The following is a 14,666-nucleotide window of genomic DNA, read 5'->3' on the forward strand; positions in this document are numbered from 1 at the left end:
TTTGGCCCAACATGCTAGCTTGTTAAGACCTTTTGGATCCAATGTCGTAGCAATCCTTCCTAGCTTAGTGGCATTTGCATATTTCATATATATAGTAAATATATATATGTGTGTGTGTGTGTGTGTACATATACATGTATATATCCAAGTTGTTCATATTAATATTGAATTACATAAGATCACAGACAGCCATCGTGCCACTCTATTAGTCTGCCAACTAAGTTGATATTAGTGAATAAATGATTTACTCTTTCAGTCATCTATTTACTACTAAATCCATCTAAACTTTGATTTATGTAATAGAAAGTACTAAGACAAGAATGTGAGAAGCTATTATAAATTGGGAAAACATGTAAAACATCAACTTTTGATTATGACTTTGGGAAGTCAAATCACTGAGCATTTATTAAGCACCTTTTATGTGCTGAATACTGTTCTAAGTACTAGAAGTAAATCAAGCTGAGCAGAGGAGCAAGTTGGAGGTATTTCCTCAGTAGATCTACTAGTTTGGCTAATCAAAAGATTGACAAACACAGGTATGTCATCTCCACTTAACAGTGTAAGCACCTTTGCTTGCTTTAGCAGCACATATACTAAAATTGGAAAGATACAGAGAAGATTAGCATGGCCCCCACACAAGGATGACACACAAATTCATGAAGCATTACATATTTTTGGGAAGACATTCATATCGAGTTCCATTCTTGCTGAACATAGAGAATTCATACTGGGGAGAAACCTTACAAATGCAAGTATTGTGGAAAGACATTCAAACAGAGGGCTGGCCTTGCTGTACATCAGAGAATCCACACTGGGAAGAAACTTTATGAATGCAAGCAAAGTGGAAAGACATTCATAGTATGCTCCATTCTTGCTGTACATTAGAGAATCCACACTGGGAAGAAACCTTATAAATACAAGCAATGTGGAAAGACATTCAGTAGGAGCTCTAGTCTTGTTCAAAACCTGAGAATCCACACTTGTGAGAAACCTTATGAAAGCAAAGTATGTGGAAAGCCATTCACATGGAGTTTCAGTCTTGCTATATATCAGAGAAACCACAGAACTCTCACCTTGCTCAAAATCAGACAATTTACTTTAGTATGTCATAAGCTATACTAAGATTCAGTTCAAATGGATACGTGATTTAGATCTAAAGTGTGATACAATACATAAATTAAGCAAGCATGGAATAGTTTGCCTTTTAGATCCATTTATTGATAAGGGAAGAATTTATGACCAAATAAGAAATAGATGACATCTTGAGATGTAACATAGATATTTTTTTATTATATTAAATTAAAAAACTATACAAACAAAACCAGTGCAACCAAAGTTAAAAGGGGAAAGAAGAAATTATCATTTGCTTAAAAACAATATATTCAGGGGGCAGCTGGGTAACTCAGTGGATTGAGAGCCAGGCCTAGAGACGGGAGGTCCTAGGTTCAAATCTGACCTCAGACACTTCCCAGCTATGTGACGCTGGACAAGTCACTTGACCCCCATTGCCCTCCCTTACCACTCTTCCACCTATGAGCCAATACACAGAAGTTAAGGGTTTAAAAAAAGCAATATATCCAATTAAATACTTAACTTTTAAAATATTCTAACCATACCCTTAAATACCTTAATTCATCATTTCATGGCATCTAGATCTAAAGAGGAGTTAATAAAAGGGAACAATGTCATTGCTTTATAGAAATCCTTTTTAATTAGCATCATTTCATATAACATTTTTCCAAAAATCCTTATAAAGGAAAAATTAAAAGATAAATTATATTATGGATTTAAAATATGAAATAAAATTGAGTCAACCCCTCCCCCCAAAAAAAACAAACAAAAAGCAATGTAAGCATTTAGTCAGCATAAAACATTTATACATCAAGAAAATTTTATGTACAATTCCTGAGGCAGAAAGAGGACAATGAAGTTTATAGTTCCAGAGTTGTGAGTTACTCTGAATAGATGGTTTTCATAAGTCATGTACATCATTTTAAGTATCATGATTGTAAGTATAAAAGAGAAATGTGAGTGGTAAGTACAGGGTGTATAATCAGGGGTATGCCAGAGTCAGCTCCAATTGGCTAGTGAGATCCAATTATTAAACTGTCAAATCAATAAATAAATAAATAATAAGCACCTACTATGTGCCAGTCACTCTGTTTAAGTTGTTGTTTTCTTGATTGTCTAGACTTAAAAATGTGTTAAAAGCAGAATGAACTTAAATGTCTATGTTTTGCTTATATTTTTAGCCCTAGAAAGTCCAGTAATTAAATATTTTTTTACTGTGCTCCAAAGTGTTTTCCCTCAACAAGATTGCCCCTAAGATTCTGAAAGAAATCGAATATAACAGTATGGTCTTTCTCTGGGAACCTTGACCTGCTAGTATGAGAGCAACCTGCAGACATTTGGCTTTCAGTGGAATGGAGATGTGAGAGTTGGAGAGGGAACAGAGTTAATTTCTATTGCAAGTATTGAGGGGGGCTATGAGGCCCTGCCAGAGTATGATGGCCCGTGAGAGAGAGGACCTTGAGTAAATGTGCTAAGGGTTAGATATTAGTCGCCTCTGTTATTAATTATCATATTGTTACCTCATTCTGTCTCTTAGTGTCTTATGCCATGTAGATGACTGAAATTGCTTTATCTTTTGTGCATAATTCCAGTTTTGTTAAGATTTGAGAGGTTGTGAAGGTAGAAAAAATGTCTAGTACTCCACCTTCTTGCTTTTTATTTTCATAATTATATGCTATTTCAATAAGTTCATATATATTAAGTATTGATATTGATTCAATATTCTTAGAATCTTTGAGTATAATGTTATCTCCATGCTCATTTAAAAAAAATTCATCTAAGGAGAAACACAGAAGACAAACAACTGCTTGAACACATGGGCTGGTGGGGATATTATTGGGGATGTAGAAACTAAACAATAACTCTAGTACAACTATCAATAATATAGAATTAGGTCTTGATCAATGATACATGTAAAAACCCAGTGGAATTGTGCATTGACTAAGAGGGGTTAGGGGGGCTTGGGGGAGAGGGAAAGAACATGAAATATCTAACTAGGGGAAAATATTCCAAAGAAAAATTAAAAAAGAAAAAAGAAAAAATTCATCCAAAATCATGATTGCTACTCTAGCTTTTTAAAAAAATTCAGCCAAAACATAAGTTTTACTCTAGACTCTAATTTGAACTTTGAATGAATCTTTGTGTTTCCATTGTGTTCCTTATAAATAACATTTTGCTATATTCTATTTTCTAATCCATTATGCTCTCCTCTTTAATTCATGGCTGAGTTCATTCTCTTTACTTTCACAGGTATAAAGATTAATTTTGTATTTCCTTCTACTCTGACCTCTTGCACCTTTTTCTTTCTTTCCTCTCTATAAATAAGGAGAAAAAAGAGATGGAGTCTGCCTGGCACTTGGGATTGTATAAGTGAAGCATCCTTCTTCCTTCCTGTTTTGGTTCTTTTCTTCTCCTTCAGTTATCCTTGATGCCGGATTTTTGCTTTCTTCATATGCTTTCAATAGTCTTTTCACTTTCTTCCTTGCAACATTCCAGTTTGTTTCCCATATAACTATCCTCCTACCAATCCAACTCTCCCTCTTAGATACCTCTCTATCCCTCCCTTGTCTCTGTCCCTTCCCATTAGCTTTTTGAGTTTATGTGTTTGGGAGTAGGAGGGATGTAATTATATTTGATCTTCCTTTATCTAATTCAGTGGTTCCCAGACTTTTTTGACCTACCACCCCCTTTCCAGAAAATATATTACTTAGCACCCCAGGAAATTAATTTTTTTCTTTTTTTTAATTTAAACATTTATTAATATTCATTTTTAACATGGTTACATGATTCATGCTCCTACTTTCCCCTTCACTCCCCACACTCCCCCCACCCATGGCTGATGCACATTTCCACTGGTTTTGTCATGGAAATTAATTTTTTTAAAATTTTAATAGCAATTAATAGGAAAGATAAATGTACCTGTGGCCATCACCACTCCCTGGATCACTGTAGCACCCATCAGGGAGCGGTGGTGCCCACTTTGGGAATCACTGATCTAATTCATGTAAAAGTGTGGCACCCATTCCTTCATGTCCTTCTATAATGTTCTGGAATATTATCAGGAAGGATCAAAATTTCACCTCTTCTGTGCCACATTCTCTTTCTCTAATTCAAGTTTCTGTTTTTCTCACAAGGCTCTATCATCTCAACTACCTTAACCCTGTTGATTTCTTTGATATGCACTTAAAATGTATTTTAATATCTTTTTTATGTTGCTAACTGTCCCTTATTTTATTTTCTCTCTCCCTTCCAGAGAACTATGCCTTATAATAAAGATTGTTTTTCCAAAAGGAGGATGAAAATAAACAAGTAATCTACTGGGTTATGGTTAGTAATAGGACCCAAAGCAGAATAACAAGAACGATAGAAAGGAGAAGATAGACATAGATGATCTTGTGGAGCTATAACCCATAGAACAGAGAAATTAATGAGATAGAAGGGATCATATGAGGAAGAGAGAAGAATCAAGAGTGACTAAAATTCTTAGCCAGGGTGGCTAGGAGAAAAGTAATAACAATAACAGAAAGAGATCAATTTGGAGGGAAACAATCTGGAACAATAAACTTCATTGTCCTCTTTCTGCCTCGGGAATTATCCACAAAATTTTCTTGATGTATAAATGTTTTATGTTGATTAGATGCTTTTACGCTTTTTTTGTTTTGTTTTTGAGAAGGGGTTGACTCAATAAATTTAAAGGGAGAGAATTTGGTTTGGGACAAATTGAAATTCAGTTGCCATTGAAGCCCTGATTTTCAGCAAACAGGTAGATATATAGTTCCAGAGTGGGAGAAAGGATAGGACTAGAGATACATATTTCAGAATCATCTGCATAGAAATTATATGTGAAACTGAGAGTGGATGAAGTCACCAAGTGAAAGTGAGAAGATCCAACACAGAGCTTTGAAGATATTTCTTCAGTTATGGGATAGAGTATGATTATTTAAAGGTTCCTTTAGTGAAGAATTACTGAAATGAACCATACTCAGTCAAACTTGATTCATGACCCCGCATCACAATTTATCTTCTCATTCAGTTATATTTATAACAATATGGACTCATATCACAAAATGTATTTTAGTGGTCAGACAGCTATGTAAAGACAAGCTAATTCAAATTACACATTAGCTCATAGAACTAATAAAACCTAAATTCTTATAACATAATTTTTATAACAATCTATTTCTTCTTGTTGTTGTTATGCAGTCATTTCAATTATGCCTAATTCCCCATGACCTTATTTCGGGTTTTCTTGGCAAAAATACCAGAGTGGCTTGCCATTTCCTTCTCTAGATTATTCTATACCCAAGAAAAGTGAGACAGTTAAGTGACTTGCCCACAGTCATATAGCTAATAAGTATCTGACACCAAATTTGAACTCATGAATATGTCTTCCTGACTCTATATCTGTCACTCTATCCACTGTGCCACTTTACTGCTACATTTTTAGACCATGCCAAAAGTAATAACTTAAGGGAGGTAACATTAGACTTCCCTGTCATCAGACTCCTCTGGTCCAACAAACTTATACTGGGTTAAGTATTAAGCAAGGAAATTTGCTACACTTTGTTTTATTTTGTACCATATATATTACTGTGTGACAGGCACAGTCTCTCTCTCTCTCTCTCTCTCTCTCTCTCTCTCTCTCTGCACAAGCTGCTAAAAAAATAAAGGTAAAATTATTTAGACAGCTCAAGACAAGTGTTATTCAATGATACCTTTTGTGAATTTTCCTTTAATGTGTTACATATTTCGAAGCTCAGAACTTGCTCTAATATTTTAATATATTCTGCATATCAAACTGTATCTGGCTCTTTACTCTGAATCTGGTGGTGGCTTGGTGGCCCCTTTCTATCTTACAGTTCTGGGATTATTTAATAGTTTTAAGTGTTTTGATGTTGGTGTCACTGGAGGGGAAGAAGTTAGCATTGCTCTTTATTAGCCCACTTAGAGTCAAGCTAGAATTAAAGTGTCAACCACTCAATTCACTATTTCAAGAATCTGTGATTTTATCGCTGTAGGCACTCTCTTCAGAAAAAGAGATCAAAACCCATTTCACACCTTCGCTGAAAGTTTTGTGAATAGCTGTGGCCAAGTGAATTTATTACATGATGGCCAATTTTTAGGTGATCACCCTTTCCATACTTTGTTAGGTTGTTTTGTGTTTTTTTTAGAAAAGCCATATAATTGGCTGGCAGGTTTATGCTTATTATTGTTATTATTTAATTTAGAAGAACCCCTTGAGTTTCCATTTCAGTGATGGTACCTTCAAGTACACAAGATCCCTTCTATGTTCCATGTCATGGAAGGAACCAATATGTAGCTTTAATAAATGGAATCCTCCAAAGAGGAAAAACATTAAAATCAATTATTGCTTCATTTGCTCATATGTAATGTACACTGTCCTGAGGTAGAGATTTGTGGTAGTTCCTATGTCTGAAGCTTTGTTTATAGGAAAGTTACATGACACATTTTAAAGCTTAAAATGCATTTTCTTTACCTCTTCCTTAAGTCTAGAAATCAGTAAAATAGTAAATCAAGTCCTGATTTGTTAGCATTTGCAGATTTCTGAGATGTAAATGCTCCCATTAAGAATTTAATAATTAGCTTTCAAGGTTGGGTTTGAGCTCGCTCCAGCACATTTCTGAGAATCTATCATGCCAGCATCCTCTCCATTACACAATGCAACCTCCTTATACACATCATGAAATACCAACTGAATGGATGTAACTATTGAAAATATTAATTTAATATCAAATTAATGTAAGATGATCTCCTCGCACTTTACTATCTAGACTTATACATTTACCAAATGTGAAAGCTAGATGGGAGATTAGAGATCATCTTGTCCAATTTCCTAATTTTAAAGAGGAAAGTTACCCAAACAAAAATGTAGAAGCTGGTGTAAAGGTTGCTTGCAAAAACAGGAAAAATTCGTGGTAAATATTTTGACAGCTAAAAACTTAAAAATATAGTTCTCTAATTTCCCAGGATGAATGACTGAAATCAGTGGCATTTTAGAGCATGAATGCAACTTAACATATTAGAATAAAAAATAGATTAAATTAGAAAAGCCATTTGATCACAGAGAGAATCTATTACAAGCCCAGCCCTTTGTAGAAGAATAGAGTATAGTAAAAAAGAATGATAATTGGCCTCTTTTGTGAACAGATACAACTGATAAAATGAAAAAGAAGTTGTATCCCTAATTTTTACCTGCAGCAGGGTTAAACTGCAAATTCCCTCCAAAATGCCAAAACACCAATGTGAGCAGATTTAGCACGGGACATATAATTCCCAATGTTCTGCTGGTAAAACAAACTTTATGGAGGATTCTGGGACTTTTATAATGATAGAATACAACCTTAGGCAATATAAATTTATAATCTCTCATGACAAATGGCCTTTTAAAGTGCAATAGAGTACTTGATTCACAATTGAAATCAGTGTGATTTTCTGTCATATGATCTATGCCAGGCATTACATGAAACCTCATCCAATGTTATGGTAGCATGTTCACGCACGATCTCAGGAAACTTATGATTTATTCAGATTTTACAAGGTACCTAAAGTCAATGAATACATGAATAACTTTATTGTCTTCAAAGTATGTTCTATATTTAAAATTACACCAGGATTAGGTGATTCCTACTTACAGGGAGAGTGGTAGAAGGGTCCTATGTATGATCTATTTAGATCAAATGTAAAATGGACTATTTGTCACTAATCAAACTTGAAAATCTGAATTGTATGATATATTGTTGGGCTGAAATAGTAAGAATAAAATTATCTTAACCTATCTAAGATTCTGTATATGAGTCAAAGTGAAATGAGTACATCGAGAACTTTGGAGGATAATCATTTTCTCACTGAAGTCTACCCTCTCACTCTCACCCCAATTCCAGATTGGCAGCTGGCAAGCATAATAATATGCTGAAAAGACACAAGTTTCCTTGAGATCTAATTAGATCTCCTCTTTTTCCCTGAAGTTGATAATTCTATCCACTTTGGTCTTCTGATATATTTTCCCATTTATAATGTTTTATAGAATATAAGCTCCTTGAGGGCATTATCTATTTCATTTTTGGTTCCAGGTACCCAACATATAGTACCTATTTTCCAGTGTTTCCTGAGTTGAGTTAAATGCAATTTTGCTATGAATTAAACTGCAAGAACCTACCATATTTCCCCACAAGACAGTTTCTTTGAGATGTCTTTAAGGAAGTAAAAATCAGCAACTGTGAGGATTAGCCCTTAGCAGGACTTTCTTTAGAATCTTTCAATATCTCTAGATTCAAAAAGCTCATTTGGTTTTGTAGATCTTGCAATCTGGTAAAATGTGAATAAAAATATAATAAATAAATGACATCATTCCAATTCATTTTTATAGACTCATAGAATCTTAAGATTTTCCAGTCTGAAGGAGTCTTGGGAGCTGTTATCTAATCCAGCCAATAGCTGTGCAGTAATCCCCACACAATATCCCCAACAGATGGTCCCCAGCTTCTACCTAAACACTTCCAGTGACACAGCTCAGCTTCAAAAAATAGATAATTCAACTTTTGTACAACTTTAATTATTACAAAGTTTTTACTTAATATTGAACTGAAACCTGCTTCCCTGTAACTTCCCTTGGTCCTAGAAAAATGTCTAAAGTCCTTTTTTATCTGGCTTCAGACACTTGCTTAGCTGTGTAACCCTGGGCAAGTCACTTAACTCAATCACTTAGCCCTTACTGCTCTTCTACCTTGGAACCAATACTTATTCTAAGACAGAAGGTAAGGGTTATTAAAAATAAGTAGTCCTCTTTTCACATGACATTCATTCAAGTATTTCATAGTTCTTCTTATCCTTTATATATATCTACCTTAAATCTTGTCTCCTCCAGGCTAGATGTTCCCATTTCCCTATTCTGTTCTTCATGTGATAGATTTTTCCAATACTTTTCACAAAATAGAATATATAAAAATTACAATTAGCTACTTGAGCCATCACATATAGAGCTTGTGATCATCTCAAATCTCCAGTTCTTTCTCCCATGTGTTATCATTAAGGTGGATTTGCCCCTTATGTATTTAGGTAATTTTTAAAAATATAAATTAAGGATAACACACAAACACATGCATACATGCACAAACACACACAATGCAACCCAAAAGTTTTAGGACCATTTTGAACTATTTAACCTTGTATGTGTATGTGTTTATAAACTTTTTTGTGTATATAAATATAAACATATATACACAATATACATTTAGGGTTTAATAGTTTAAAATGCATAATTTAACTGTATTTAGAAATATATATTTGTACATATGTTAGACACACACATATATATATGTTAGACACACACCACACACACCACACACACACACATATACACACATCCTTTTGATCTTTATCTATTGCTCTGGCTTAATGAAATAATTTTGAATATTAATTCTATTACAGTGAGAAGGGCTAGGCTTTGACTAAATGAAACCCTTTAGGTAAAAACCCAATTAGCTTGAGAATGAAGTAGCCTTAAGTTGTAATAATGAGAGACAAAATTATCTTGACCTTTGTAAAAGGTTGCATTAGTCGAAAGATGGGTTGAAATCCTAAATGAAACCCACAACTAACTAGGTAATGCTGCCCAATCCTCTTGAACTTCAGTTTCCTCATCATAAAATGGGTATCATAATCTTTGCCCTTCTTATTCCCAAAGGATCCAATAAAAACATATATACAGAACTTTGTGTCCATAAATGCAAAAGATAATCATGTTGTTGCTGATAATGGTGATACCATTGCTGCTCTTAATATTGTCAATATCTTAACTCTCCCTCCCAGATTTATAGCCTCTAAAAACTATCTGAGCCAGTCCACTGGTAAACTCTGAAGAGGAAGTATCTGTCTTCCCAAGATGAAGAATGTTTAAGGCTTGTGAATTTACCCTACCCTAGACAGTAAAGGAGTAGTCTGTACATTCTCTTCACTCTAGTAGCCTGGCATATAGTGGTAGGCACTTGAGAAATGCTCGTTGATTATCTTGTACTATTTTGAACTCAATATGTTCAAAACAGAACTCACCTTTACCCCCAATCCTTCTCCTCCTTCCAAACTTCCATCTTTCCAATCTTCCAGGCATAGGTGTCATCCTCAGCTCCTCACCATCTCTCACAAATTCCTCCAAAACCAATGTCACTAAGGCTTGTTGAATTCAACTTTGTACCATCTCTCAAATATACCCCTTTCTCTATTACTATACTACCATCATCCTCATGTAAGCCCTCTTCTCCTCATGCCTAGACTATTACAATAGTCTGCTGGTTGGTCTGCCTCCCACAAGTTTCTCACCACTACAGTCTGTCTCCCACTCAATTGCCAAAGTGAAATTCCTAAAGGACGGATTCAATGATGTCACCCCCTTACTCAATAAACTTGTGGTTCCTCATTACCTCCAGGAAGAAATATAGCATCCTCTGTTTAGTGTTTGAAGACCTATATAATACCCCACCTTCTTTTCAGTTGTTTGTGCCTTATAATGTCCACCTCTAGTGTATGATTTGTCTAAGTGACGTTGGTTTTCTTGTTGTCTCTTGGGTCTTGGCATTTTCTCTGGTTATCTTCCATACTAAGAATGCTCTTCCTCCTCATTTCTTCTTTTTTGGCTTATCTGGTTTCTTTCAAGTCCCCAGAAAAATCCCAGTTTTTGCAGGATGCCTTTCTTAATTCCAATGCTTATCCTTTGTTGATTATATTCTATTTATCCCACGTATACCCTGTTTATACATAGTTTTTTGCATGTTTTCTCCTTTACTGGATTGTGACTTACTCAAGGTTGGAGACTGTCTTTGTCTTTTTTTTTCTCCTCAACACTGAATGTAGTACCTGGAATATATTGGCATATTAGGTGCTTACTAAATGCTTGTTGACTGACTGAGTAGTAAGCTGAAAAGTAGATGTAGTTTAAAAATTGCTACTGGAAATTTAATAGGGAACCAACTAGATATAGATTTACTTTGGAATTTGGAATGATTAATGTGGTATGTCAGAAAGAGCAATTCAAATCTGTGAAAGTCCAAGGAGTGAATGGTTAGTGTGTTTTACTATGGATCCTCATAGTATGGAATTTTGAGGGCATGTTTGAAATAGATCCCCACTAGCATGGTCTTAGATGTAAATCCGTGGGGTTTGGGTTAACCCCTAGATTTATTTTGTGTTATTTTTTTAAGTTCATTTAATCAATTAATTAATTCATTAATATTCTTCCATGGGTACATGAATCATGTTCTTTCCCTCTCCTCCTTCCACCCACCTCCCATAGCCAACAAGCAATTCCACTGTAACCCCTAGTTTGAATCTTGATGCAAGGAATATGGGGAAATCTGGACACCACTAACCTGTGGCTCTAGCTGGCACAATTGAATGTATACTGATCTTTGTGCCTCCCTATTAAGTCATTCCTCAAAAAATCATTTGGTAATCATGATAACAAAATTTGAGTTTTTACACTGAGGTGACTCAATGTCAAACTGCTAGTTTACTTTACAAGGGAAAAGAGAGCATCTGAGAGAGGCACAAGTGGACCCAGAACCAGAGCACCTAGGTATAAGTATGAAGTTTAATTAAATATGTACCACATTTTGGATGAATGAAACGATACATTGGATCAATGATTCCTCTGCCGCAGTATTTTTTGTCTTCTCAAATTATTTAACCTCAAATCTCTTTTGATAAGTTTTCCAACTCTTCTTTCAGACATATTCTTCCAGATTCTTATGAGCCATGGACCATCAATTTCATGTAACTCATCATTCTGGTAACATGAATCATGACCCAGAATGTCAAGTCCTATTTTTCACCACCATCTCTCTCTCTCTCTCTCAATCTCTCTCTCTCTCTCTCATCCAAAATCATGACCTTGATCTAAAATGAAGTTCATACTCCCAAATCCTTCAAATTTCTATCACTTCAAAGAAACTATAAATGCATCAGTTTTTCTATTCCTTTTCACTATGAATCAGCAGAAGTAGGTAGTGGTCATTGAGTTCACTGAATAACAGCAGAATCTCTGTCATGTCTTGGATACATGCTCCAGGAGAAGAAAATACCTTCTAAGTAGTCATATTATAGGTTTATCAGTGCTTAACTATGCATTCTATGGTAGGCAATACCCAACTACCATGGCCCATACCTTTCTTCTAGACATAGAAACAGAATTCCTTTGTTTTGCTAGTACATATTACATATGCCTCCTCTTGAGCATTTTATTTAGTATAAATTGCTACTTCTATTGAAAATTCAAAATCACCTGTAATGAGTCAGCTCTATAACAGTTATATAGTATATAACTTTGTATGATGACATAATTATTTTCTTCACTTTCTTTTCTGTATTAATACATTTTTATTACCCTCTTCTGTGTGGAATCTTTTGCTTTTGCCTCCTGCCTAATTAGTTCTTCCCATCCTATTTATGAATTCTTCATCATATCTAGTAATAATAATCATCATAAAGACATAGAAATGCTCCTCTAGTCATTTAACCTTTCTGTCCAACAAAAGACCCACTTGTTTTCACAAAATACACCAGTAATCATTTCTTACAGGAAAAATACACAAGATATTCTTCAGATAACTAGAAAAGACCACTTGGTGGCCATTCTTTGAATACAGAAGTAAAAATATCCTTAAAAATCAACTAGTTCAGGGGCAGCTGGGTAGCTCAGTGGAGTGAGAGTCAGGCCTAGAGACAGGAGGTCCTAGGTTCAAACCCAGCCTCAGCCACTTCCCAGCTGTGTGACCCTGGGCAGGTCACTTGACCCCCATTGCCCACCCTTACCACTCTTCCACCTATGAGACAATACACTGAAATTAAGGGTTTAAAAAAAATCAACTAGTTCAACCAGATATTTTTCCAAATGAGTAAACTGGTGCTCAGAGATTGTGGCTTTCCCAAGTTCTCACCCAGACTTGAGGCTAGAACTACTCTCAAAGAGCAGTGAGATGCTTTAGGAGAAAGACTCATTGTCATTGAGGGTCTTTAATCTATAATTTGATTATCTCCTGTCCGGGTGCAGAGTAGGACTACACCATTAATGAGACGGAGTAATGTCAGTGCCACAGAGAAGACTTTGCCATTACCCTAAATTCTCTTTCACTTGATGCAGGATACTTAGATTTCTCCTATTAATCCCTTTAGCTCAAGGTTTTGTTTCTTATAAAATAATTGTAATAATAATAATAATAATAACAGCAGTCACTTACATAAAAGCTTTATAGTTTGCAAAGCTCTTTGTGTACATTTTCTCCTGTTGCCAAAACCCTTGGATGAGTAACACTTTCCCTGGGGAATCCTTTGTGGCTCCTCCAGGAAATTCCCCCTGTAAATTGCTTTTATATTTACTTAGCTCTACCCTCTCCTGCCAACCTGCCAAATGGCATGGAGTGTTAGTAATTAATAAGTTCTCAACCACTCCTCTAGAGTTGTAAGCACACACTCACATACACACACAGCACCCAACAGCATCTCCCAACAGACTCTCCCAGGCTCTTCCAGGCACCCAATCCACATAGTAACCACCTTCCTCATTCATCTTAATGCTGCTCCATTCATAAGGTTGGTCTATTTGCTTTTACTCTTGAATTTTACAAGCAGCTAATACAGTCTACATTTTACATAGGGAAAAAATAAAATTTATTGGGCCTAAGAAGCCAAAGGCTATTTATTGGTCTTATATAGTTTTAAATGATCGAAATAGATAATCTGGCAAGGACTAACCTTTTAAAGAGAGTTAGTAGGTAGTAGCTCCAGGCTAAACTGAGAAAGCCAATGGAACTTTTGTCTTTGGGGACAATTCCCTGTTTCAGGCATCTAGGGTGACTATCTATTCTACTGTGTTAAGAAAACTCGTTCAGCTACTTAACATGGCTGGTAATTAAAAACATTACCCTTCAAGTCGCATCATTTCAGTTTTGATTAAAGTCCTAACACATCTGGGTCTGAAGTCACTGTCTACATGATGCTTATACTCTAGCCAAGGGATATGACCTACTTAACTGAAATTAAAAACAATACGTTGAAAGTGTCCAAGAAAGGCCTTAATTAAATGGACCAAGGACTGGAAGTCATTACTCATTTGGGGTATCAAGAAAAATTCCTATAAAAAGTGACATTTGAGGTGGACTTTAAAGGTTGAGTAGATATTCAACAGTGGAGAGAAGAAGCAGGTACTTCAGGCATAGGAACAAACCTGAACAAAAAAAATGGAATATTGGCTAATTCCGAATGGATGTATTATGAGAAGGTTGACTGTTGTCCTTCATACTGGAAGAGGACCAAAATGACATCACTGTATCAAGGACGATGTGCACAATAGTGGCTGATCAGATCAGTAAGAGCTCAGAAGCTCTACCACAGTTTGGACACAAATAGGCTGTATGAACATTTGGGATGGAGATGTCTCTAAATCTGGGCATCTTATGACTTTTTGAGCTACTGAAATTCCACTTTTCTCTTCAAGATTTCTTTGATATGGGCATACCATGCTGGACAGTCTTGTGCCACTGTTTCCCATGTCTCATAATGGATACCAAAGTTCTTCAGAGAAACCT

At 35.5% G+C, this 14,666-nt stretch overlaps 1 non-coding gene across 1 annotated transcript; it reads left to right on the plus strand.

The window, feature by feature from the left end:
• The first annotated feature begins 573 nt into the window (after positions 1-573).
• LOC123232653 lies at positions 574-676 on the plus strand. The gene has a single exon (XR_006505181.1). It is a non-coding gene; the product is annotated as a U6 spliceosomal RNA (small nuclear RNA).
• Positions 677-14,666: the final 13,990 nt, after the last annotated feature.

This window comes from Gracilinanus agilis, chromosome 1 (genome assembly GCF_016433145.1).
Source record: "Gracilinanus agilis isolate LMUSP501 chromosome 1, AgileGrace, whole genome shotgun sequence".
Classification (NCBI taxonomy): Eukaryota; Metazoa; Chordata; class Mammalia; order Didelphimorphia; family Didelphidae; genus Gracilinanus; species Gracilinanus agilis.